General features: G+C 32.2%; 1 long non-coding RNA gene across 1 annotated transcript; it reads right to left on the reverse strand.

Annotated features, from left to right (window-relative positions):
* Window positions 1-10027: 10027 nt before the first annotated feature.
* Window positions 10028-26594, reverse strand: LOC135803370 (uncharacterized). Its single transcript, XR_010550791.1, has 3 exons — window positions 26395-26594; window positions 13195-13265; window positions 10028-13117 (listed from the first exon to the last, which is right to left on the reverse strand). It is a non-coding gene; the product is annotated as an uncharacterized lncRNA (long non-coding RNA).
* Window positions 26595-27962: the final 1368 nt, after the last annotated feature.

A 27962-nucleotide genomic window follows, 5' to 3' on the forward strand; every position in this document is an offset into this window, starting at 1 on the left:
TTCCTTTTGAATTCCTTTCTTTTTTCAACCCTTTGCATGTCTTACAGGTTTATACTTGATTTAAAGGGTTGATATGTTGATATGAATATTTCGATCTGGTCTTGATGTAATTCTTGACCAGTGGGCATTTAAACCGGACGACTAACTGTACTTTTAGCTGGACAAATGAAGAATTTAAGTTTCTACGGGTTTTTGAAACTAGTTTACGAATACTAAATTTCTAACAACTTTTACACTTGAAATATTCCCATAAAACATGAGAACGTAAAAATTTTCATAGAAATTATAAGGGTTGATTCAGTCTGTAGTTTAGTGTCAACGCATCAATACATAAAAGTGTTTTGTTTGGTTAATATAAAAGAAAATTTAGTGAAAAGTGTAAATTGTGAAGTTTTAAAGTGTAATTTGTCATAAAAGTTTAAATAATTTATATTTGTAATAGTGTTATATCAAAAACAAAAACGGATATTTAAAGATTTTCAAATTTACTATTATAATCAGTTTGAGTTTACTTATATGATAAATTAGTTTATTATTTATCAGACTTTGAAATAACAAAAATATTGGAATATTGAATTTTTTAATTTCAATTTTAATTTCAATCATAAAATTATTGTATTTTTGGTAAATATAATACTAAACAAAAACATGATTTCCGAAGACAATTAAATTTTCTATCGGAATTTATAAACAAACAAATAAATATTTATATTTTATACACAATTACAAGCATCCAAACTAGACATAGCATTTGTTTTTCAACTTTTTTTTTAGAAAAAAATGCATTTTTTACTAAATTTTCAATAACTTTTTTAATAATAACAACTCATTCATTTTGAAAACTATTATTTATAGGAATTTAAATTTTTTATAACTGAGTTCAAAAAAAGTAGCAGAAAAATATTAAATATAAGTTATATGTGCAATCGAAAGACTAAATTATTGTAATTGAAAAGTTTTGTGTTTGGGAAACTAATTTATTTTTAAAACTCAGATATAGGCAAATGCCATATAGTTATTACAAAATAAAGTAATAATTATAAAAGACAATTAAATTTACTACAATAATTCATAATAAAACATGAAAATATCATTACGCAAAATTAAAATAAAAGCATTTAAAGTTGATACTTCATATTTATCTCCAAAAAATACATTATTTTACAAAATTATTAATAACTATTTTAACAATAAACATAAAAACAATTTTAAACATTTTTTCCATAGTCAAATAAATAATCTACATATATCCATAAAAAATTAAACAAAAAGCTATAAAACACTAATTTTAAATGAAGTGAAACTCTAACAAACAACAATGAAGAATGTCTATTGTCTTCGAAAGCATCTGTAGCAATCATCTAAGAAACTCATCCTCATTCCTCTTCGCCCAGTTTTCAAGAGAGAGGGTGGTAGCTTTGAGCGCGTGTTTCTCATCATGCCCAAGAATCGAAACACATTCACAAGCCCTTCGAGCGTTGCTGGAGCGAATTGGAAACATGCATAATAAGCAGTGGGCCATCAAACCGCCCAAAACCTTCCCTAGTATGAGACTCGCGCGGAAACGTTAAAGCTTTTCGCCGACGAAAAGCTGCCTTTGTACCGCCACTAGCGCGGGGGTGGTGGCGGCGTCGGCGGCAACATCTTCGCATGGTAACGAGCAGATAATGTAATCTAAGACTTATTATGACTATGCGCCAGACGAAGTAAGAAGGTCTTTATAGTGCTGCAACGCTGCCATCTTCCTTTGTGAGCGTCTTTCTCATTCCCCCACCCACCACTACCGCCTCCACCTTCAATGTCTTTATTGTCTCGACTTTGAAGAACGAGCACTTTGCGCAACACGAACAAAACGAGAAAATCAACGCCCGGCGCCAACAAAACCGAAAATTCGAAAGCGTCTTGGAAACTTGAAGGGTTTTGAACATTGCCGAGCAATGCGAAAATGTTTCAAATGCCTTCGAATGTTCTCTGCGCGCGAAGGAAAGTAGTATCCTTAGAACGTTCACCCATGGTTTTGTGTGCGAGAGGGTGAAGGGGCGGCGGTGATGGCGGTTGCGCGGAGAATTATCTACAAGTTGAACCCTTCGGCCCCAAAACGCGAACGCGCTGCTTTGGCGATAGGCAAGAATTTCAATTAAAACTTTGACGCCGGGAACTTGCACGGCTTTGCCTTCCAAATGTCGAAATTATTGATTTTGGAAATAAAATTGGTTTTATTTTTAAAACATCAAAAAACACTATTTGTAGATAAGATACGGAAAAGGAAAAAATACATTCTTAAAGATTATTAAATTTACTATGGATTAAAAGTTATTTCGTTTATTTTTATTGATTAGTTTAAAAGTTACAGAGCTTTAAACATTAACAATTTTTTTGATTTTGAATTTGTGATGTTGAATGCAATTCTTTTTTTAGATGCAAAAAAGTGGTAGTTCCTATTAAAATAAAATTTTGAAAAAAATTGGTTCCGCTAGACACTTAAATTATCTATCATACGCAAAAAAAAATTAACTAATTTAAGTGATTTGTTTAATTTTTATCAAGCTTTGAAAATGCTCTCTTTTTAATCATAATTATATTTGTGCATAATATGCAACTTTTTAGAAAAACTTCACAAAATAATAGCTATTGATAAGATATTACATAAATTTTTACTGTCAATGAAAGACAATTAAATTTACTATCAACGTGTGTTAAAATTTTTAAAATCGAGTAATTAGTTAACTAATTACGGAGACATAAACATGCAACAATATTTTATTATTTTAAAATTTTATTGTTTTCTTAAATTGTTAATAACTTTTTTGTTATTAGAGATATTTTAAAAATTTTTTGTGTTTTTGATGCACAATTAAATTGCCTATCATAAAGTATAACTGACAATAACAATATTATACAGGGTGTTCAAGTTATTTCTGCCTAAACTTAAAATTTACTTTTTTCCTGCTTAATTTGTAAATATCTCTCAAATTTCTTTATTTTCTTGTAAATTTTCAATATTTTCCCCTAAAACTAAATTTTCATAGACGTTGTATCATCCCTTGGTGAATGCCTGCCGCCGCCGCCGCCTCTAATAAGTCTAATACTGACGCGAGAGCGCGCGCACAATGCGGCCGGGATTTTAATGGTTTCCATATTGCTTTCGCTCCCCTATTGCGCGCGGGGGTTGCCTTTTCCGCTTCCTTGATACACCCTCCGAATGCTTCGCGCGCGCACACTACTCTTGCACACTACGCGCGCCTCCACCATCTTCTCGCGTCCACCCCCATTTTCTCATTCCTCATCGCTTCCTTTCGCGCGGCGGCCATATTTAAATCTTGACGATGGAGCTGACGCACCCTCTGAATATTTTAATGTCCAAGTTAAGGGATGATCGTAAAGTAAAAAGGCTTTTATCATCCCAGGTTTGATAGCTTTCTTTGTCTAGAATGCGGAGGAAAGCTTTTTGGCTGTTTTGGGTGTTTAGAATGCTAGTATAAGCTGAGATTTTAATGGAGACATTAAGGGATGATGGGTGGTTAATAAGTATTCTCGTTAAATCTTAATTATTTATATATTTTCTTTAATTAAATTTGTTTTTTAATTTTTGAAAAAATGTGAATATAAAGATGAAAAAGTGTTTTTGTTGCATTTTCTTTAAATAAATAATATAAATAAACAAATATTACTATCATAAAATACATATTTGGATAGCCAGTAAATTTATTGTTAAACCTGTTTCAATTCCATGTTAATAAAATTTATAGTTTTTGTGTAATTTTTGTTTAAAGTTGATTTTTACTTTGAAAGTAAAAATATTATTAGTTTTAAGTAATGTGTCAACTTTAAAGCTTTGTAACTATTAAGAAAATTAATATAAATAATTTATGTTTTAAGCATATTATAGCAAATTTAATTTCCTTTCACTGTACTAAAATTTTATTAAATTGCTGTTAAATTAATGCCGTTTTCCTTAAATTAAAAAAAAAATGGAAATATTTTATTTCCTAAAATAATTTGTTTATTTTAACCATAAATTATTACTAAAATAAAAAGTATATCAAACAACTGAAAATGCTATTTTATAGAAAATTTAACTGGCTTTAAGAAAATATATAGTTAAGTAACATTTTATGCATATAACCAGTAAATATTAATAATTATATCAAAAAAAGCATGAATAAAAATGCATTTTTAGTAATACATTGACCCAAAAATTATTTTGCTAAATTTTAAACTTGAATAACTTTTAAACTATTTGTACGATTAGAACAAATCAAACTGTATTTGATACATAAATTATTTCTCTATTAATTTCTATAATTGTTATTAATAATTATTAATATTTACTACAATAAAATCAACTTTAAAACTACATTTACAACAAAAACCCAATTCATGTTAGTTTAAACCTTGTCGAAAACAACGATATAGGCTCCCTCTCACCCCCAAGCACCTCCACCTTCTCCACATCAACTCCGCCACCCCCATGCTGCCGTCACCGCCGCTCTCGCGATTCCAGCTTCGAGTGTAATAACTCAAGACGTCTGAATTAATGAGCTGCGCTACGTTATTAGGAAACGCGCGGAATAGACGAAAGACGCAGCCGCCTCCACCCACCCCCAATACACCCTTAACCGTATATACCCACAAACAACCAAAACACATACACAGGTACACCCAGCGCCAAACCAACCATATATTACGTACGTCGGCGTGGAGAAAGGGCGAAATGGAGGAAAAGACGTCTTTTGTAAACCACCCCCGAAATACGCCATTCCGTAACAGATGAAGTAAGCCATGTACGTGGAAGTAACGGAAAGGGTGGTTGGCGGTTACCGCTGCTGTGCTGGAAGATGCCTCTGGGGGTGGTTTTAGGGGGGCAGGAGAAAACCTGTCACGTGTCCATGTACACCGACTGACACTGAAGATTACTGTGAGTTGTATTAATGGCAATAGGGGTAATACAACTATTAAAACAAAAACTACCCTTAATTAAAGATTTTTAGCGTTTTAAGGGATGTTTACTGATGGTGTAATATATGCTAATTGAAACTGAGTAAATATTACGTTTGCGTGTCTCAAGATGCTCTCAGAAGATGTCAAAACGCACCCTGACGTAAGACACGTCTTGCCGCCCCCCAAATTACGATGCGCTGGGGTTGTGCAAACGTGCAGACGTTAATTGTCTTCCTAATATGCATCAATATTAATCACTGCTTTATTAGTTTGTCTTTGGAAGTCAATCAAAAGTTGTGTACAAGCCCACTTATTATTATTAACAAACTACGCTTAAAAGATGTTGGTGTGTTGTAGGTTTTTATTATATTTTTAAAAATATGTGGGTTATGGTAGGCAACCAAATATACAAGAAAAAAGCTCGGTTGGAAGTTGAAGCGACAATACCAATGCTATTGATGGGTGAATTTTGGGGGTTTTAAAAGGGGTGACTTATTTTTACCTGGCAGGTAATTTTTTTAAGGGTGGGTTAAAAAAAAAAACAACCCTTAAAGTTATTTTTTTTAATGTTTTGAATGCGAAAATTTAAAAAAAAATTTAAGTTTGCTTTAGCAGTGAATAACTTGAGAACTAAATGTTGAATTAATGTAAATTAAAAACTATATTATAAACAATTTAATTATCTATCTTTGGTGTAATTTTAGTGTTAATTGATTTTTAATTTTAAAAGATATAAGCAATTATATACAAAAAATCAAAAATTAGATTTTAATTATTTTTGTTGATTTTAATTCTTAATAACTCAAAAACCAAAAGAGATATCAAGATTCACTAAAAACAAATATATAGATACATCAATTCTTTATCATCTTTATTTATAAAATTTCAAATTTTTCATTAAATCAAAAATTATCTTCAAAAAACCGAAAAAAGTCCAAAATTACCAAAAATTATTCCAACACCGTGACATGTTTGGAAAATAACTACGTGTAAATACATTGTTGTTTGCATTAATTAATTGAAAACACGCCGCGGTGTATTTGCGCAAATTTAATTAAACGTCACGCGCCGCCTCCGCCGAAAATTTCGCGGCCCCGGTGTTTTATTGGCTTTATTAACTATGCAATTTATTTAATATCGTCGTAAATTTGCGCGCACAACAATTTCCGCCGAGATAATTGGACGACTATTATTTTGTACATCGCGTGTGGCCGGAAAAGCTGCGAAAGTTGCGATATTTCCGGGCTTTTGTGGCTAGTTTTGCACAATATCGACCAAATAACATCGGGCAGGTGCAATATTTTGGTAATTTGCGCATAATTTCCGCAGTTTTTAGACTACAGGATTATGTTTTGTGGATTTATACAGCTGATTAAATTTTCTATCATATGGGAATAATGGAATTGTTGTATGTGTTGTAATTTGTTTATTATTAATTGTTAAACACAAAAATTATTAAAATTGTGATTTTTTTAGTTTATTTATTAATAACGCCGTAAATTATTAATAAAAACAAAAATTGTGTAATCATATTTATAAAATATTAAATTATTTATAATATACTTTTTAAATCATGTCATTGTTGCTAATATTATAAAAGTTATTAACAATTAAACAAGAGAATTGATTTTGAAATCACAATTCATAATTTGGTTTGACAAATTTGCTCATAACTTCGTATTAAATAAGAATAGATTTATAAAATTTAGCAAAGTAATAAATATTCATTTTGTTTATAAAATGCAATTTTTATTTCCTCTATATCTCTTTTCGTTTTAAAGTTACAATGCTTTAAAGTTGAATTAATAATTTTTACATTAAAAATTGTTTTTAATTGTTCTTTTGTTGATAACTTTATAAATAAATAATTAATTACTATAAAATAATTCATGGTAATACCCAATTAAACTTTTATCCATTTACTGTCTATTTAAACAAATTATCTTTAATACTTTCTGAGATATCGCGTCTTAAAATTGTCTCATTCAAAATTCTAGATTTCTTCCATCCTCTCCACCTCACAGAGCTTTCCAACCCTTAATAACCTTCCTCCATTCCGCACTAGGTGGCGCAAACTGTATATCCCTTAATTTTCAGCATTTCCTATATTCACCCAAGCATATTCTACCCCTTTTATATTCATTTCGTTTCTTTTATTTCCATCTTCATCCCCTATCCTAATTTTAGTCCGAGGATGAATCTGAAAGAAAAGGATTTTTAACGCGTTGCCGTTTCAATTGCGACAAAAATTATTCAAATGGGGTGTCCGAGGGATTTTAATCAACCCTTGCGTATTATGTGCATTCATGTGTAGGCATTTTTGTGCTTTAAGGGATGAAAAATATGTTTTTTAATTGAAAATTCAGCGCAATTTGTATTCACAGCATGAAAGTGCGTTTTATTGATATTTGCAAAGAGCATTAACTGCGGAAAAATATATAGGGGTTGTAAAAAGGTGTGATATAAACAAATTACCATGAATTTTTGATTTTTAGTTTGTTTTTTTATGCAGTTTTATATAGATTTTCGAATTTTTTGTTCTTTTATTTTCAAAAATTAATAAAAAATAGAATCAATTAAGTTAGAGGGTTGAAATTTTAAATATATAAGGGTAGTTAGATAGTTTATGAAATGCAGTAATAATTGGCTTATGAATAATTTTATTTAATTAATTACAGGGTGTTAAAAAAAGTTTAAGATTTTTCAAAGCAAATTACAATAAAAAAGCTAATAGCCATAAAACTACCCTTAAAATCATCCAATAACCTGGATATTTCGAGAGGTAATAAACAAAATATCTGTTTATTAGTGTGCAAAAAATGGTTCAAGTATCTTTAATACTTTCAAAGATATCGTGATTTTAATATAGAAAGCATTTTACCCATAATCAAAAAAATTATTTTGTTAAAACTTTAATAAATTCAAAACTAAATAATAAATATAAATTCTGTAAAGTGAACATTATAGCTAAATAATATCTTCACCCCAATATTAAATTTCAAATCTCTATCTTTAACGGTTTAAAAGTTATGCGCAGTCAAAATTGACCCTAAAAAAACTCCCTGATTACTACAGGTTCAAATAAGGTTATGTAATGTTTTGCATTGTTTAGGTTAGGTTTTAAGTCGTGCGCCATCTAGTTAAAGATTTTAAGACCCACCCAAGCATGTTTTATCCGCCCGCTTCGGAGACAAATGCGAATTTGCAGAATTTCTTATTAAAACCGCACGCGGTCCTTATCTCTTTGCTTTACGGTTACACTTTCATAATGTCGTCGGCGGCGTCTTCACAACGTTACGTAACACCGCCCCCGCCCCCATCGCACAACGCCGCGGTGGCGGTCTCTTTATACACGCTCGGCTCTTTCTTCGTCGTCGCTTTGAAATAGTTGAAGCAAGAAGTCATTAAAGTCATTAATCACTTTTTTACCGCCGCCCCCAACCCATTTACTCAACGCTCCGTCTTCATCTCCATCCATCTTGTTGATTTTCTTCATCGTCTTTATATATCGGCAACAAAAGACGTAAATTCCAACAATTCCACCACCAGGGGGTGGTTTTAACCGCCCACCAACCGCCCCCAATGATAATGTCGTGTCGGCGGTGTACTAGTTTGAGTATATTTCAATGTTTTATACCAACTACAACATTGTTGTAGTTTTGCGTCAATTTTCTCTAGTTAACCACCCCCGGGGGCGGCAGGGTGGTGAGTGGCGCAGAGAAGGTAATGAGCGCGATAATCAAAAGACGCGCGGCGCGTAGAAAGGAATGGCAAAAGGAAAAGGGATGCGATGTGTATGGTGCGCGAGGGGGGCGGCAAGGGGTGCGGAAAGTATTCGAAGCATGCTCGCGTCATCGATCCGATCGTTTTCCACGCCGTTTTACCGACGGAGAGGGTGTTGAGGAATTTTGCTCGTCGATTAACTATCAATACAAACACAAAACCACCCCTAAATATTCCAAATTAAAAAACTACCCTTAAATTAATTTAAAAAATTTTATTTTATAGTTTTTGTTGGTTAGATAAAAAAAATTTAAATTTTCCGGATGAAAATTTGTGAACTTCCGGTTTATTCTACCGGGGGTGTTGTGCGCTTAATGCGATAATTACACGAGTGACGTTTAAGTGATGGGTGACATTAGCGCTCACAGTCGCGCCAACTATTATATTTAATCTTCAGTTTTCGCCCTTCGTGCGCGCTGCGAAAACTAAGTTTCACGTAGTTTCCGTTTTCTCCACCCGCCCCCCCCGCTGAAATCGGTTGCGCTTAATGATTCGTTAAGTTGAATTATACGAGCGCGGCGGGGGTGGCGCTTTTCTTCCACGGGCAGCGGCGGCGCTCCTCGCATATTTTGCAAAATGGCAAGTCGTTAGCCGAGTTTCGCTCTTCAATCACGGCCGTTCTTTCGCACGTCGCACGATAATTGCGCTCCGATTGCGTCGAAGACGCCGTCACCGCCCAAGACAACGATTACATCTCGGCGGCATTCCTTTCGGTTCATTTACGCGCGAGGACGACCTGCAAACTATCACAATTATCAAAGTGTAATCGTGGATATTTATCAACATTACCAGTTGTAATTACATCATGTTGTTCAATATTGAAATTTTCGTTGGGGTATCTTTATTAGTTTCAGAGATATTTAGAGGTAAAAGTTAAGTCATGTGCGCATGCGCGAAAGGCACTTAGGACTAGTTATTTTCACTTTTAGAGAATAAGTTAATATTAATAATTTAGAAATTTTTTAAAAATTAATTACGAATAATTAAAATAAATTTATCAAAATATAAAATTATCATTATTTCTCACCGTAATTATAAAGTATGATTTATATATAGTATATATTGAAAATTTCATTGTTCTATCTTTATTAGTTTAGGAGATATTCAAGTTTAAAGTTTAAGTAATGTGACTTACCGGAGCGCGCATGCGCGAGTGACTTAGCGTGACTACTACACTCGCCGCACGTCCACTCAACGCGTTCCCCTTCACTTTAGCGTCGCGTGTCGACCAATCACTGCATACTTTCACTTTTTCTCCGCATAAAACCAAGGAAAACACAAAATAACCATCAAAACTCACTGATTTCAATTCCAAAAAATGCCGAAACGCTTTTATTGTGCCTTTATTAATCCATAAACATCAAATCAAAAAATCCATATCGTACCAAAACAAAAATACATAAATCATAGCACGATACGTCGAAGAACTTAAATGTAAAAATGTCAAACGTTATAAAATATGTCTCAATAAATAATCGGAGTGTCCTAGGGGCTAGTACAAAGAGAAAAAAAAACACGTTAAACTAGTATCATTAAATTTTAACATTATAAAAACTGATTAAACATTAGTAATTAATTATCATCTCATTAAACAGTTGTATGTGTATTCACTTGATTTTTCATTTCATTGTTTTCGTTGCTTTATTTATTTATCATCATTAAATCAGTTAAAATTACGACGTTACTTAAGTTAAGTTAAGTTACTTGGTGATTAATTTTGTCATCTTCTTTTTGTGTGTCTTGGTCTTCGGTTCTTCGTTTCTTCATCCGGCGGCGATGTTCAAGTAATTTTCTTCTTTCTTCTTTTGTTTTCAATATATTTCTTAATAACTAAATTCCTTACAGCTAATTGTCTCATTTCATATCATATCATCATTCATGTTGTGTGATTACATTTTTTATTTTTCGATTTTTTTTTAATTTTTCAAATTTTTTTAAATTTTCGTTTTTTTGGAAAATCATAAGGAAATTCGTTATTTTTTAAATATATTGACCTTATTTATGAGTTAATTTATTGTTTTATGTAATAAAATAATTAGATTGATCAATTTTAAGTAATTTTTTAAGCGTTGTAACATACACTTGTTGATATTTTTGCTAAATTAGCCGAGGAGATTTTTCACCTTTTGGGGTTGATTTTATTTTCCCTCCGGTATGCTCACCGCCAAACCATGTCTGTGTGTGTTGTGTGTGATTTTTGCGAACACAATTTGGGGTTTAGCTAAATGCGAAAAAACGGCATGAGAATGGGGTGGAAAGTGAGCGAGCGGCGAGTTTTTAAACGCGTGCCGCCAGATTAACTCGTTAATTGGGGTAATTTCGGGGTTGATTAAGTGCGCGCTTAATTGAAACGTGGATTTTTTACAGGCGGTGATTTTTCGGTTTGAGGGTTGCTTTCAATTTGGGCTTTAATTTGTAAAAACACTTTTTTTTCATTTTCTGCTTGTTAAACGATGTAAAATAAATTTCTTTCATAAATATGTTTTGTAATATTTTAGAGAATAGTTTAAGAGGTGAAAATTTGCTTCATCCCCTAAAATAGAGGTGGAAATTTAAGATTCATGGAATTAAAGATGAGCTTGTTTATTTATAATTCAAGTGCTGCTCTTATTTCTTGCGTCAAGTTGTGTTTTAGTTTATTAAAATAAAATTCGTGAAAATTGTTTGAAAATTTAAGGGATTTTTTTATTTTTTGAATTTCTGCATGAAAAAAGACTTTAACTCAACAGGTTAGTGATGTATTTGAATAACAACCCTCTTTCGCATTGTTTTTTTGCGGTTTTCACTCTCTGTCAGTGGTTTTGTGAGTTAGGGGATGTTTTTTATTTTTTTATTTTTTGTATGTTTTATGCACCCATTTCACGCTCAATAAACTTATCTTATTATTATCATGTTTTTTTTTGAATATTTTTTTATTTTTGATATTTTTTTTGATTAAAATTTAAGGGTGGTTTTGTATTTTGACGGTAGAGGGTTGAAAGTATGAAATATTTGGTGGAAATCACGGCGCGTAATTAATGGGCAAAGTCGGCGTGTACGGCGCTATTATTTTCGCGAACGGTGCGTCAGGGGGTGGCAAATTCTGCGCCCCTTCTACCAAAAGGGTGAAACAACGTCTTGAGAATACACAAGTGGTGCTTGATGTAATTTATGAGTCGGAAAACTTGTACAAGCTACAAATTACTAAATTTCTTGAATATTTTTATGTATAAAATCATCCCATAATTCAAATTAAGGGATGAAAAATTAAAAAAATTAAAAATTAAATTTTTGAGCTATAAAACTATAAAAAATAATTTTTTGAGTATTGTTTTGAATAAATATTGAATTTTTTTTTTTAAAATGATTTTCCACCCCTAAAATAATTTTTTGTTTAAAATTGAATTTTTTAACAATTTTGATTATTGAGAGTTATTATATGCTCGGCAGGGAAAATTTGTGCAATCATTGATTTCTTACGACGACGGCGGCGGTGGCGGTGGCAGCGGTGGAGGCGGCATACAAGCCACTCCCTTTGCGACGCTCGCGCGCCGCGTTTCTTCGCCATATTTTCCTCCCCGCGCGCCCCGAAGAAAAAGAGGGAAGACGCCCGCACCAGCCGCCCTCCCCTACAGCATACACACACCCCACTGCACCCCCGCGCCTAAAAAACGTACGCGACGCAGTGAAGGAATGAAGGAAGCGGAGGAAAACGAGGAAAACCATCGACCGTGTGCAGAACGCGGGCGGACAGGGGGGAAAGTGCCGCGTTGCCGGGGAAATATGCGAAATAAGGAAAAGAAGAGGGCGCGAGAGATGCTTGGCTAAGGTGAGGCTGCTCGACGGCGGCGAAACACAACGGAGGCGGTTTGAAACAAGCTATTATTTTGAGTTTTTGTGTTTTTTGTGTTTTTTATCAAAAAATTTAAATTTTTGTAAAAATTGTTTCAAAATTGATCAATCTAATGAATTTTGACGGAAATTGAAATATTTTCTGTTTTCATCCTTATTTATTATCCTTTTTTTTAGTTTTTGTGATTTTTTTAGTGAAATTTTCTATTGATTTTTGGAATTTGTTTAAATTTGTTACTTTTGTTTACGTTTTGTTTTTTTATGCGCAGTGGCGACTTGTTGACGTTCGCATATCAGACAATTTTGATTAATTAAGGACGAATTTTGTCCTTGGAGTCGGTTCATCGTCGAAAATTAATTTTGGAGTTTTTTCTTTTATTTTCTTGTTTTTGGTCCTTTTTGCTTGTTTTTTTTTAGGGAATTTGTCAAAGTTTAATTTTTTTGACAAATGATTTTTGTTTTACGGTTCCGATGAGTTAACTGTCATGAGCCCGTCCTCTCTTCGTCCTTCCAAGTTGTCGTTATCCTTGAAAATGTTTCGTGGGGTAATAAATTGTTTTTTCTGGTAAAAACATCAAAAAATGTTAATAAATTGATTTTTTTTATTGTTTTTTAAAGGCAAATTTATTAAGGACTTACTTGTTTAGTTTCAGGATAAAAAATTTGTTGGTTTTTGATGCTTTTTAGTCCTTTTTGTAGTTATTTTCGTCCTGAAACAAAAAAAGTGAAGATTTAAAAAAAATGCCAAATGTTTGCATGCATTTTAAAGTGGTTTAAAATAATATAAAAATATAGTCCAATATATCAAATTGAAGGTAATTTAATTTGTAGTTAGCTTATAAAATTCCTTTTGCAGAATTTTTGATAATTTGGTAGTTATTATCAAAAATATAAACAAAATTATGAAAAAATACTAAAAAAATCAGAAAAAATCAATTTTTAACTTTAATTCTAGCTATGAAATACTAAGATTTTTGTTTATTTCTTTTATTAATATTATAGACAATTTAAACAGCTTTCTAAAAATGTATTACAATCCCAAATTTAACAATAAACAATATCTCTAATCTATAATTTTCTAAACTATTTCATTTTTGTTCAAAAACTTTACATTTTTTAATTTTTTTAATAAAACACTAGAAAAACATGTTATATGTGAATTATATCCAGAAAACGGTTAAATGTAAATGTAAATGTCTTAACGTGGCTCCTGGTCGGTTTCGGTTTAGCGAGCTGAGCAGTAAAACGAAAATGCGAAGTGAAATTTTAAGTGCTGCGCCATTATTTAAGTAAATACGCCATGAGAACAAAATTATACGCAGCACATCAAGGAATATGGCGGAAGGCGCTCGCGAGGAGGACCGTAGCGGCTATAACGTTTTATTATTGTTTATACTATTCGGCTGTGTGCTCCACGGCGGCGGCGAGGGCGGCGGCGGGAGCAGCGGCGCGCTGTTTTACTTCTAAGAACTTCCATTCGGATATTCATAAATAGAAACTACGAATATTTGGTTATTACAGATATTATATCAGAATTGATATATGAAGAGAATATTGTTTATAATTTTAGGATGTATGGAAGTTCAAAAATTATATTAGAGGTATTTATACGTATTTTTTTGAAATGAAAAAAATTGTTTTAGAAAAATTGCGATAACTTGGTGAAAAATTGTTCGATTTTAATTGTTTAAACATTTCTAAAGAGGTAAATAAATTATCTTTTATTTAATGTGTTATTTCTTGTATTTTTTGTTTATTTATATTGGTTAAATTATAGTTAAAAGCAAAATATCACTTTTTTAGCAAAATTAATTTGATTTTTTGTATTAAATTGCATTTAATTTATTTATTATTAATAAATATTAACAAAAAAATACACAAGCATAAACAGAAATAAATTATGTTTCAAAATATGTTTAAACAATTGAATTATTCTTATTGGAAGTTAAAAAATTGTTAATCGAAATATGACAAGGCAAAAATCAATCTTTTTTAAGAAAAATTATTTAATGAAATTGTCAATAATTAATTTACTGATAAGGTAAGGGAAACTATTTATAGTGAAACAGAATGCCAATTAAATTATCTTTAAAATGATATATGAATTGTAACTATTGTCGCAGCCTATCACTGCTTATTTTAATGTTGAAAAATATTTTTGTTTTATTTCAGTATTTTTCCAGAAAATGATTTTTAACTTTCATTAAGTAATTGCGCTTTAATTCGAATAATTGTTTAATTGCAATAAATATAATTTGAAACATAATTAAATTATCTATCAAATACAGTTTAAACATTTAAAATATCTAAATTATAAATATGTTTAATTCTCTTTTAAACTTGAAAATTCCCAGAAAAAAACGTAAAAAATTCAAGTTTTTTCACTTTTTTTCTTCCTAAAACTACAACAAAAACGATTCCAATTTAAACTTTTGTTATCCCAGGCGTTGTTATTCCAATCCGAAGGAACTCACCCCGGAGTTTTCCAAACATCCCCTCAACCCTCATCCCCAAACAGAACGACTAGTCGCAGGAAACGCTCGCGTGCGTGTTGTTTTGATTTAACGACGTCGGCAGGCGGCGCGTGCGGGGGCGGCTAGGGCGGCGGCTGAGCCCGCGTACGCGCGCATAAAGACACCCCTTTAAAATTCCTTAAAGCAGTAAAACTAAAACGCGGCGCTCGCGCAAAGTTCACTCATTCTACCGCTGCCTCCATCCGCCGCCTCCGCCGCTGCTACGGCTTACGCAAACAAAACCGACCAAGATCAAATTTAGAAATGAAACGAGCGACGAAGAACTGAGCGGAGCATAGGTGGAAGTGCGCGAGGGGGCAGCGGAGGCGGCAGCAAGGAGGGTGGCTGACTTTAATTGTAAATTATAGTCGAACTGCGCGAGATATTAACTTCCAAATCGTTTAATTGGATGGATTCGAGAATGGCGGAAACTTCAAGATGCAAAATTACAGCATGAATTATTCAGCGAAATTATTTTTGCTTCTTAATTGGCTTCCAACTCCTGAACTACTGATTAGATTTACGTCGTATAGATATTAAATTAAACCTTATTAAATTTTCTATTAGGTGAAATTAAAAAATAGTCGTATTTACATTTATAAATAACATTAATTTTAGTTTAAACAATAAAAAATATTTTTTTGGGAAAAAAATTTAATTTTAATTTCTTGTAACTTTTGTAAATATGCATAAATATGAACAAATTTAGTGTCAAATTGTAGATAATTAAAGTGGCTTTCAGGGAAAGTTTAAATATAAACAAATTTTATGATGTAAAGTAACTTATTATTAACAATAAATAATAAAAAACAATAAAATGTAGCCAGATTTGTATTATGTTTTTGTCAATAACTTTTGTAATAATTATCATAAATTAATAAAATAGAAACTAAAAGATAGAGAAAGAGTACAGCTTCTTTGCTAATGGATTTCATTTATAATTTTTTGATAAGAAATGACCCCAAATTGCAAAAATATTAATTTTTTATCAAAAAATATTAAAAAACTAAATTTAAACATCGATAATTTATTATTCTTAACAAATATTGAAACAAAATATACTCCATCTGATGAATTTTTTAATTATCTTTAATTTGATATATAATTTATGCCTCTAGCATGATTACAACCCCTAAAAAATAACGATTTTCTAAAATTTTATTTTAAGTTTCCACATTTTTCGTTTCATCCAAGCTTAATTCCGTCCCAACGCACAAAAGCTCAAAGGGTCGTCCAAAATGGCGGTTCTTTTGTCATTTTCTTACCCTCGAGGTTGTAATAAGACACCCCAATGTGCACCTTCCCTCTCAAAACTCACTTCACCCTCGCGTATTAATTCTTTGTTCGTTTTCTTACCTAACGCGACCCTTAAAATTACAACCCGGCGCAATGCGTGTGTACAAACCCCATTTTCTTGTTTCTTATCTACAAAACCAACCCTTTTGCAACCCCTGAATGCGCCCGGCCTGAAATTTCTATCTTTTGCCGGCAGACGTAAGAATACCATTTGTTTCCAGCAAACATTAGACATAAAACATTAGCGCGAGTTAAGAACATGTTTAAGGGGGTTGGTTTTGAGTGCTGGGGGTGGCGGCGGTGGCGTATATTTACGGGCGCACGTTTGCGTCATATTCTTGACGGCGTCTTTTATGCCGCGAGTAAAAGCAAATAGTTACGCGCTTTTAATGCGAATCAGGCGTGATTTTCAGTTAAAGGGGTGGAAAATATTTAAGGGTTGAATAGAAACTATAGTTTAATAATATAAAAATTGTTTTAGAACCATAAAACATTGATTTATTAACAATTTTGATGCCAAAAGTTAAATTTTGTGATAGAAAAATTGTTTATCAACTTTGATTACCAATTATCAAGAATCTAAAAGGCTTACAGCAATTATCAAAACGTCGTTTTGTAGATAATTTATTAATCTATCAATTTTCTATTTAAAATGTAACGATTCTGTAATTTTAAGTAACCTAAAAGCAATAATTACTCAAAATAACGATTTTTTTTGATTTTTTTGTATTGTTTTACTAAATTATTAATAACTACCAAACGCCTGAATATATTACAATTCCGCAAAGAGTAGTTTAAAGAACCTTAAATTTGCTTTCGATCTTGCTATTAAATATTGTTGTTTCCTTAGTATTTATATTTTTTATTAATTTTTAAAAATGATATTAACTTTAACAAATGTTACGATTCATTGATTTGTGTAACAAAAATTGGTCAAGTTTGCCATTGAATATCTTTAAAACTATTACAGATAATTTAATTTTGCAAAAACATATTGATAAACAATTTAATGTACTTTCTAAACCTAAGATTAAAAATGTAAAATTATTATTTTTCGTTATTTTGTAATAAAAAATATAAAAAATTGCACAAATCATAAATTTTTAAATTAATTCAAATTAAACTGAAGATAAATCAGTTACTAAAGAATATTTTTGCAATATTTTTATACATGGTGGTAGATAATTTATTTAGCTTTAAAATGATGTATAAGTTGTCAAGTTCCGTAGCGTTTTACGCCTGTAATAAACAAAAAAGTGTCGAGAAGTTTAGTGATTTACAAAATGTTTAATGTTTGAGCCGAGATTGCGCGAATAAAAGCGTGTCGTTTCGCCGCCATCGACGAGCACGCCGCCGAGGATGATGAATAAGTAAGTAAAACTCGAGTAAAACTTGCCGCGCTCGACGGCGGCGGCGGCAGCGCCCGCCTCGCAGTGCTCAAATTTTAATTAGTTTTGCGCTCGTTTGCCGCGTCCCGTCGCCGCCTCGAGAGTCGCGCGCGATATTCCCGCATATAAAGATGAAGAACTGGAAGGACCCCGCCGCCTCCAGTACCGCCTCCGCAGAAAACACAACTTGACGCTAAACTTTGCTAATATCAGAACGGAAATTAAAAGATAAGAAAATAACGACAAGAGTTGCGCGCACACTTACACACACATTAAAACCGCGGTGGGGGTGGTGGTGCAAAGGGGCGGCGGTGGAGACGTGAACAAGGGGCTTCTTTCGAGAACTTTCAACCTCGTCTTCCATCATCTTGCGCTCTTGCGCTCTCTTTGCGCGCCGGCATCATTTCTCAAGCTTCAAATTTAAACTTTTAGGGGCGGCGGCGTCATGCGAACAAACAGGATGACGTACAAAGTTTTATGAAGTTGTGCGCACCGAGGTTGAAAGTTGCATCAAGTTACTTATTATTTTTGGATGAGGAGGCGATGCTTAAACTTGCGCAAATTTCATCTTTAATTTTCATTGTTGATTACTTCTAAACTAATTAACATAATTAAACAAAGTAAACGTCAGTTTATTAAGAATTTAATTGTCTTTCATTGTGTCATTAATATTGTTTATTTTATTTTTTAGTGTAGGAGTAAATTGAATTTTTATACAAAAAGTCAAAAAAATATTGTTTTGACTTTGACCGCTCATAAAAATTGCAAATTTTATTGCATAAACTTGTGGTATACGTCAAATGATAGGCAATTTAAATATCTTCAAGCCAGAATTTTAATATTAAGCAATATTTAATAGTTTATAAGATAAAAAAAGAAAAAACATGAAAATCGAATTTTTGGTAGATGTTTTTTTAATTAAAACTAAATAAATGTTTAAAAGCTTATAACTTTTAAACAAATTACTGAAATTTAATCAAATATTTTTTGAATTAATTATAAACAATATTCTTTTGAAATATGTATAGATAAATGTATAATTTAATTTCTAAATATCTTAAATTAAATAAATAACATTAAAATGATTCTTAAAGTTTTAAATTTTTTTGTCAACTTCAAAAGCTAATAAAAAGTCAACAAATTAAGATAGGAAATTAGTTTAAAATTCATATTATAGAGAATTTAATTGTCTTTTTATAAATATATAATTGTATGCAAAAATATAAATAATTCTTTGAGATAATTAAACTTTTGTAAAAAATTTCATATTTTTTGTTCATTTTGCGTTTGAAAGACATTTATTCCTAGATGATATACGCAAGATCTTCACCATCGCAGCATCCTCGCGTAATTATCTTAATGATGTCATTGATTAATGAGAATCCATTTTAAAGGCAACTGGAGCGTGTATTCCATCGCCTTGTGCGCGAACTTACTTTGCAATCAACTTGCGCCGCATGTAGCCAAGGACTACGCACACCTACGAATATAAATAATACGTGTGTGGGTGTAATATATGTGCGCAATATAGAAAACGACAATTACTCGTTCGTGAGTTTCCGCCGCGCTCAAAGAAATGCGCCCAGGACTGCGCGAAGACGCCGCCGCCGTCGAGCAACAATACAAAGACTGCCGCCCCACGTCTCTTTCCTTTCAATTTTGCGAGCGGCGCCGAGTGGTGCACAAAGCCGCCGCCGCTTTTAACTTTGTCGCCCGCCTTCGAAGAAACTCCGAGAAACGAGAAACAGACGACTTTGTTTGACGAACGCGCGCAAAGCGAACTGCTCTTAATTAACTTGATGGGAAATTATGCAAAAAACGCGAATAACTGGCGTTCTAGTTGAGCTACATCCTTCAAATTTTCATCATTTTATAGCCAATTAAATAAACTTTCATATTATTATCTGAAATTGCCGTAATAATTATTAGAAAATAGTTTAAATTATGTCTAAAGTCAAAAACAATTTTTAAATTTGTTAAATTTTGATTTTGTTCAGTTAATTGCTTATAACTTTTTATTGGTTAATGATTTTATTAATTTTCTTGCCGAGATGTAATTCCATATAAATTATCTATCATTTGATGTCTATATTGTTACTAATTGTTTATAAAATTTATGATTTATTTGCATTTAAACTTGAAAATTATTTCAAATCAGAAAAAAAATATTTTTGATTTCGTTGCTTTAAATAACAAAAACTTTTTTTCTATTTGCAATAAAACAACTTTTCAAAAACATAATTATAAACAATTAAATTCTCTTTAAAACTGTATATCACAATATTAAAATAAATTTGTCAAAACACCTTCAAACTTAATTAAACTCAAAAATTCTTTTCAAAAATCCAACTTTTTTATAAAAATTCAATTTAATCATCCTAAAACTTAATGAATAATTAATTCCGAGTCACAAATTGCTCCCTCTTGAATAGTGGTGGCTGTTCACGTTTTAGTTTTTGGCGCAAATTGAATCCGCGAGCGAATTTACGAATGCGAGACACGAATGCGTTGGCGCCCGCGTCTCTTATTGTCACAGTGTGTATATATTTGTCGAACGTGTTCCAGGGGGGCGGCGGCGGCGTCTTTCAATTTGTCCCTTTTATAACCTCTAGCGTGCGCCCCCGCGTCCCGCGTGTGGAAGACGCTCGCACTGCGGCAAAGTATATGCACCTTTTACCTTTCGGGGGCGCCACCTCGTCTTCATTCTCGTGATGGGTTTTCCCCGGCGGCGGCGGAGGCGCTCGCAAAGTGCCGATTGTGGATGCTCCGCACGCGTCTTTTACAAATTGTTTAATCAAATCGAGTGGTGCATGCTTGAAACAACAATGCTTTCTTGAATTTCAAGCGCCGATTCAATTCCAGCGTCTTTAATCATTAATTTTGAGTTTTAACATGTTCACAGTGGGAATTTTTAAACAAATTGTACATATTTTGAAAGAGGAATAAATTATCTATTATATTTCGTTTAAATTTTAGATTAATTATTCTTATTTTAAAAATTATAAGCATTTGAAGTTGATGTAATTTTTTCTCATTTTTAAGAAAAGAAAAATTTCATTTTTTTAGAAAAATTAAGTTTTCTATTAGTAATAATTTGAACATTTGAAGTTTTTAAACACTACGTGGCTTATAAATAAATTATCTATCAAGCTGTTTTTGAATTTATCAATTATCTTTATTAGCAACAGTTTTATTTGCTGTCAAAGTTGAAAAAAATTTTAAAAACTTTAAAAAGTAAATATTTTAAACTTTTGCTTATAAAATAATTAATAAATAGTCTATTTTAACATACTTTATGAATAACTAAATAAAAGTAAATTCTTTATCTAACTATTTTTGAATAATTAAAATATCTTGATTACTTTTGAAGTTATTCAACGTGTAACTTCATAAATTATTTTAGTTTTGTATTTATATCAATATTTTCCTGAAATTGCATAATTTATTTAATTATAAGCACTCAAAACTTGTATATCCGTCTTATTATCTCTATTATTAGACATTTCAAAACTTGACGTCGGAAAATGCCTCCTAAATGGCGTCATAACGCAATTTAACGAATCTTACAGCAACGCAATATTTGCGCCGAGTCGAAAATAAAGGGGAAATGAAAACCGATTCGTTCGTTTCGGAGACGATGCTCTCGCACACACAGACACACACATACCTAGATGCAAAGGGAGAAAAGGGTGAAAAGCAAAGGGTGGTTTCAGGGAAGCGCAGAAATAAGAGAACGATGATGGTGAACGGGCGCGCGCGGAAACGAAAAGCGTCTCGCGTATCGATTAAATATTAATTTCGTTTTAAGGCCGAGGCGGAGGCTTTTAAAGAGGGTGCCGTGCATGGAAGCTTCTCCATGCTTCTCTTGTGTTGTTATTCAGCCATTCCTATAAATGAAAGCCATTCTATCGTGGTTTTATATGCGATAAAAGATGGAATAATCAAGAAATTCCAAGTTTAGAATTTTTCATTTTAAAATTTGAATTTGACAGAAATTTTAACAACTTTCTATAAAAATAAGTAATATTTTTGTTATACGCTGTGATAGATAATTTAATTGTCTACCATTTGATGTTTAATTTGAAACTTTCCTATAATTATTGACAAAGTTATGAGCAAAATTGTAAAGTTTTTTATTTTGATCAGATTTAAGAAGAGCAACAAATTTAAAATCAATTAAAACATATTATTTAAACAATAATCTAATACTCAAGTATGTAATCTGAAAGTATGATTAATTTACTTTCTATATACGTTTGAAATTTGGTATTATCTAATATATTTATAAAGATATTTGCTTCAAAGCTTTGCATGTACTTGATAATAATATCAATAAATGTATTCTATCAACGTTTAAGTTTATACGCATATTCAAGTATTTTTTGTTTAATTTTTAATATATAACAAAACACCAAATGATAGAGAATTTAATTGTCTTTAGAATGGTCTTTTGCCGAAAAAAATATCTTAATTATTATAAAAGTTATTAACAAAATAAAAATAAATTAAAATTTTGTATTTCAAAATCTAACTTCAACTTTAACGTTAATTTAAACTCATTATTTAAACAATGCTGCTATAAATAAAAATGTAATTTAGTTCAAAATTTAATTGTCAGTTGTTATCAAAAAGAAAATTTTTAATATCTCTTGTTGTTCAAAAGTTATTAACTAAAATATAAACAATTTCAAAAATTCACACCGCGATAATTAATTTTCTGCTGAATTGAACAATAATATCGCTAAAATTTGATAATGCGATCACAATTTGTTGTCGAAGGCAGTTATATGGGGGCGGCAGCATGGGCGCCGGTTTTCTCCTCGATGATTAGATGAGGTTGCGGTGTCGCCGTTTTAATATACGAGATTATTGCATTAATTATGAGCGTTGTGCGCTTGCCGCGCTCGATTTTCGATTTTCTTAAGACGCAAGGCACGCGATTTTCCACGCCATCGAGCCGCCCCTCTTCCCCAGCCGCCCCCGACCCTCCTCATTGACACTCGCGCGCCAATCTAATTAATTAATTTCGGTTTAGTTTAACTTCATAAATTTGCACTTTAATGCGCGAGACTCGCAAGCGGCGATGGTGGCGTCGGGGGGCGGCAACAATTTCGAAGATAAACGATATACGTGGTGCCGGAAACAACACTCACACACACATTTATATTCATAGATACGAAAAGTCTTCACGTTGAGGTGGAATTATTATTATTATTCAAACGGTGGCGGTGTGTGTGTTGGAGGCGGCAGATACGATCGCAGTCATGTGCAGTTCTTAGCGCTGCACGTTCTTAGCGCGCGACTTTCGCCGATCGTAATTGATGCGCAGAATAAAGCCAACTATTGTAAGTTTTGGCGGTTGGCGGCGGTTGGAGGTGGGGGCGGCGGTTGGGAAGCGGCGAGCTGGGTCTCTTAGGAGAGGTGAGCATGAATCCGCGTGACGTTATCAAACGGTCTGTTGCCGTGTGCGCGTTCTCGCCCGGGGGACGTGTTTTCGGGGGCGGCGGGCAAAACACGTTAGAAAACGCCGATTCGAGCGCGCGGCGCGCTCACGTCTTCGTATTTAAATACCCCGGGGAGTTGCGACGCAAGATAAGAACCTTACTACGCGACAACGCGACCGCCCCCACTGAAAACCACCCTTTGGGGAACATTTTCAGTTGAATTTTCGTTGAAAATTGCTGGATTTTTGATAATTTGAATTTGACTTCAAATTTTTGGTACTTAGAAAAGAGCTATAGGCTTGGTTAATATATCAAATGAAAGATAATTTAATTGGCAATTGAAATATGCAATTTGTATTATGAAGTAATTTGTAATTAATTAGTTATTAGCAAAATAAAAAATATTGTTTTTAATTGACCTGTGTTTTGAGTGTAATGTTTAACATTAAATAATTATGGTTAATTTGATTTAAATTTAAACATGTTATATATCAAATGGTAGGAATTTTTAAGGGCTATCATTATGTGTAACTGGAGTTTAGATTATTTTAACAGTACAATAATTATAGAGAAAATAAACAAATAAATACATTTTAGCATTTTTTTTATATCAAAACCAATTATAACCCCAAAATTGCCCACTTAAAATATAAAAATTTGCAATTTTGATCATAATATCGTATTAAAAATTTAATTATCTATAGTTTACACTTTACTTCAATGTTTTATCTCTTCTGAATTAAAAGTTATCCTCAAAAAACTAAAATTTATCATTTTTGAAGTAAATTAGTGCGTATTGAGTTGCACGATGAGCAATATTCACATTTCAAATTGAATTTGTTCGTATCCGTATGATGTCCCTATTGCCACCGCCTCCAGTTGGCGGTAAAGTGAAGAAAGAAGAACTTCAAGAACAGCGGAGACGCGCTGATTACCCTTGCGAACTGCGAATATTTCGCAGCGCTGGGGGCGATGTCAACGCCGCCGCTTTGTTCAAGTTCACGTTCACGCTCTCACGACATGCGAATTCCATTAGAATTTAGTTTCTAAACTTTTTTTACTTATCAAACATTTTTAATAATTTTAGAATAGAATATCCTATGTAATATATGCTGTGGAGGCGCCGGGATAACATTAGAACTTGTATTTGCTCAGTTAATGTTTAATAAACGTGATGGAAATATGAAAATACTGTTTAAATATGTTAAAGATGTTGTGTTCTAGGAAGTTCAATCGAGTGGTGATGAACACTCGTCTCATTTACACACCGCTCGTTTCCTTTTACGCATCCTTGCGCATCCTTAAGATGTAGTTTCCGTTTTTCCTTTGACAATGAGAGACAATGGAGACAAAGCCAAGAAAATGCCAGGAGGCTGGGATGCGCTCAAGAAAATGAAATTGGGTGTGCTTTGATCATTTTGGTTAAAAATTTTGTAAAATTTTGGTTAAATTTGCTTAAAAATACGAAAAAAATGCAAAAAATTAAAATTTTTACAATTTTGGAGTTTACGTTAAATATTTTAGTTTTTTCATAAGATATTTGTATCATCCTGTATATCAAATTAAAGATAATTTAATTGTCTATCTGAATTCATCTGGAAATATGTAATATTTTAATTGTGTATAAAGTTATTAACAATTTAAAAAAGTAATTTTTGGTTTTTCCTAATTTTAAAAGACATTTTTCAAAAATCAATAAAAAAAATGTTACAGAACGATAATAAAATCATACTAAATATCTTGTCATCAAGAATTTTCCTGTCTATAAAATTTAGTAGCGTTTCTTAATTTATCACTATTAGATCAAAAGTTATTAACAAAAAACTAAACAAAATCAAAAAAAATTTCAATTTTTACAATTTTTTGTTGAAATTTTTGTTTCAATGTAAAAAATAAATTGTTTTTAATAACTTTTAAGCAAAATAATTAAAATTTTCTTATAAACAATTTAATTAACCATCTTTAACAAGTTTTTCCTTGAAGTTATCTTCCATAATTAATGTTTTACGCCGAAAAACATGAAATTAATTATGCTTACTCATAAGTCTCATGTTTGTCTTTGCGTGAATCAAGACGAAGGAGCTTTTAGTTTGAGCTAAACCAAAACTTTAACTTTCATCTCGGGGCGCAAAATACACAGTAATTTTCTGAATCCAGCGCGAGCGTAATGGCAATGCTTTCCGCTAAAGCTGCGCCGGGAAAACAGCATAAGAAGTCGCAAGTCGCAAGTCGCAATCCCCGCCGCACGAAAGCACCGTGCAGCTTTTATATATCTATGAGTATGTGTGTTCATGTATACATACATGTATAGTGGGTCTGTAGAAAATTCGTCGGCAGCGCAAATAAGTCGCAGTCGCAGCCACGGGGTAATTTGGTAAGGAAATTACTGTTTATTTTGCCGGCGCGCGCGCGCGAAAGCCGGAAAGTTGGAGGAAAGCTCAAAACGAGCGCAGGACGACGCGGATCCAGCCAGCCAACGAGCAAATATTAAAGCTGTAGCATTTATTCTTATTCTCGAAAGCTCGTTCATAACTTACAACGCGAACAAAGTTCATTTCTAAGCAAATTTGGTGCAAAAATTTTGAAATTTATTGCATTTTTATGATTTAAACAAATTTGATAAGAGATATGAGCATAATTCAAAATGTATGTGATTTGGTATTAAATTATCTATCAATTTTAATAAAAAATTGTTATTAAACAATTTCAGAAATACCATTTTTCAGTCGTTAAACTTGACTTTAAATTTTCAGCTTAGTAAAATTAAAAATTTTATTTTATTAAATTGTTTATAACTTTTGTTGTAATCATCGTAGCGTTTTGAATTTTTATGTGTTTTATAAACAATTAAACTGTGTTTCGCTTGATCTATAACAAGTTGATTTAAAAGTCGTAATAATAAGCTTTTCGGGCTTCCAAAAATAAATTTATATAATTTTTGTTTTTGTTTACTAAAAGTTTAATAACTTTTTTCCCAATGAACAAATATGCTTAAGTTTTACATTGTGTAATAGCTATTTAAATTACCTATTCAAAAATATATGACTTTACTATCCAAACTACTTTGAAGTGTCTTTAATTACGACGTAAACTTAAGTCAAAATAATTTCCTAACTTAGCAGTTTTAAAAATTATTTCTGCTTGTATTAAACTCAATATTTTCCCAAAAAACTTAACAAATCCAATAAAAAAACTTACCTTGCGTAGTTAAAGTTGACTTAAGTTGAGTAAAAGTGTTGCTTATTGATTGAAACCGTTCGAAACTTGATTTTTTGCTTGAGATTTTGCACAGCCCACGAAAACGCAACTTTCCAGCTTACAAGTTGCAACTTGGCAAGATTTCATCAGAAGAGAACTTTGAAGAGATGTTAAGATGTTACCTTGGAAGAACGCGAGCACGGACTGACCACTTTCTGACCGCTCCGCGGGCCATCCGCAGCGAGGACACCGCGATTTCATCAACGGGGTGAAAAACGTGTTTTAAAAACTAGAAATTCAACTCGTCGAGGATATTCACATTCATTCCCGTGAGTAGAAGTAGAAGTTGACCGGACGCGAACATTCCAATAGGGGTAGTTTCAACCCTCTTGCGTCTTGAAACAGGTTTCGGCAACTGACCAGCGCTCCAGGGCTAAAACGGACTGCAAACAGGTTTTATTTTTGGATATTTAGTATTTTTTTATTTTTTTTAGATTTTTTTTTATTTAAGGGTTAATGAAATAACAATTGAAGTAATTATTTATATTAACGAAGGATAAAAGTATGTTAATTTTTATTTTATTGAATTAAAGTTGATTGTGGCGATTGTGGAAGATAATTTAGTGAAAATTAGTTGTGACGTTGGGTAATTTTTGAGTTGGAGTAGTTGAAGTGGTTGAAAATTAAATAATTGCTATTTTATGTTTGCATTTAGGGATGATTAATTTATTTTATTATTTTTCTTTACTGAAAATAGAAAAAAATGTATTTTTGGTTATAAATTAGAAAATAATTGTATTCAAAGGTTGATAATTTGTAAAATAATTAATGGATATCTAGAGTAATTAATTTTATTATATTTGGTATAAAATTTTGTAATTTGTTATTAATTATTGTCCATTAAACATAAATTATTTAAATCTGTGACATGAAAAAAAACATATTTTATAAATCACTCTGTATCTTTTACATCTTTCATTCGATTTTTATGATGTTTTGACTTTTAAGTAGAAAAAGAGTTGTTCGATCGATTTCACTTTACTTATATTCTCAAAAATCATCAAAACTACCCTTAAACTAATCTTAAAATTAATCTTTTTTATAATTTATAATGCTTGAACACATTTTACAAAACTCTCTGTATCTTTTGAGCCTTTTATTAAATTTACAATATTTTTTCATCAAATAATAGGCAATAAGTTACTTAATCAAATACAATTTTTTTCTGACCCAGAAACTACCCCAAACAACCCTTAAATTGCCCCTAAACTCAAAAAACACTTCAAAAATCTCAAATTTTTCTCCTAATTTTTCCAATTTTTCACATTTACTTCTTTTCCGGTCTAAATCATCCCTATGCCCAGACATAACATTACACTACCCCTTTTCGGGTAGAATGCGGTTGTTGTCGTTGCGCTGGGTGGCAGTTTCGCGCGCCTGGTGTCGCTTGTGCGGTCACTTACAAGAAGGGTGTGAGTCGGGCGCTGCGGCTCGAGGCGTCGCGGCGCCGGACACCGCTGGACGCCGGCGTACGCTAATTAGTTTTCATTATTTAAATGCGAAAAACA

This window comes from Atheta coriaria, unplaced genomic scaffold (assembly GCF_025399875.1).
Source record: "Atheta coriaria isolate IRGN ID8LTWV9N9 unplaced genomic scaffold, Caltech_Dcor_3.1 hic_scaffold_2_pilon, whole genome shotgun sequence".
Taxonomy (NCBI): domain Eukaryota; kingdom Metazoa; phylum Arthropoda; class Insecta; order Coleoptera; family Staphylinidae; genus Dalotia; species Dalotia coriaria.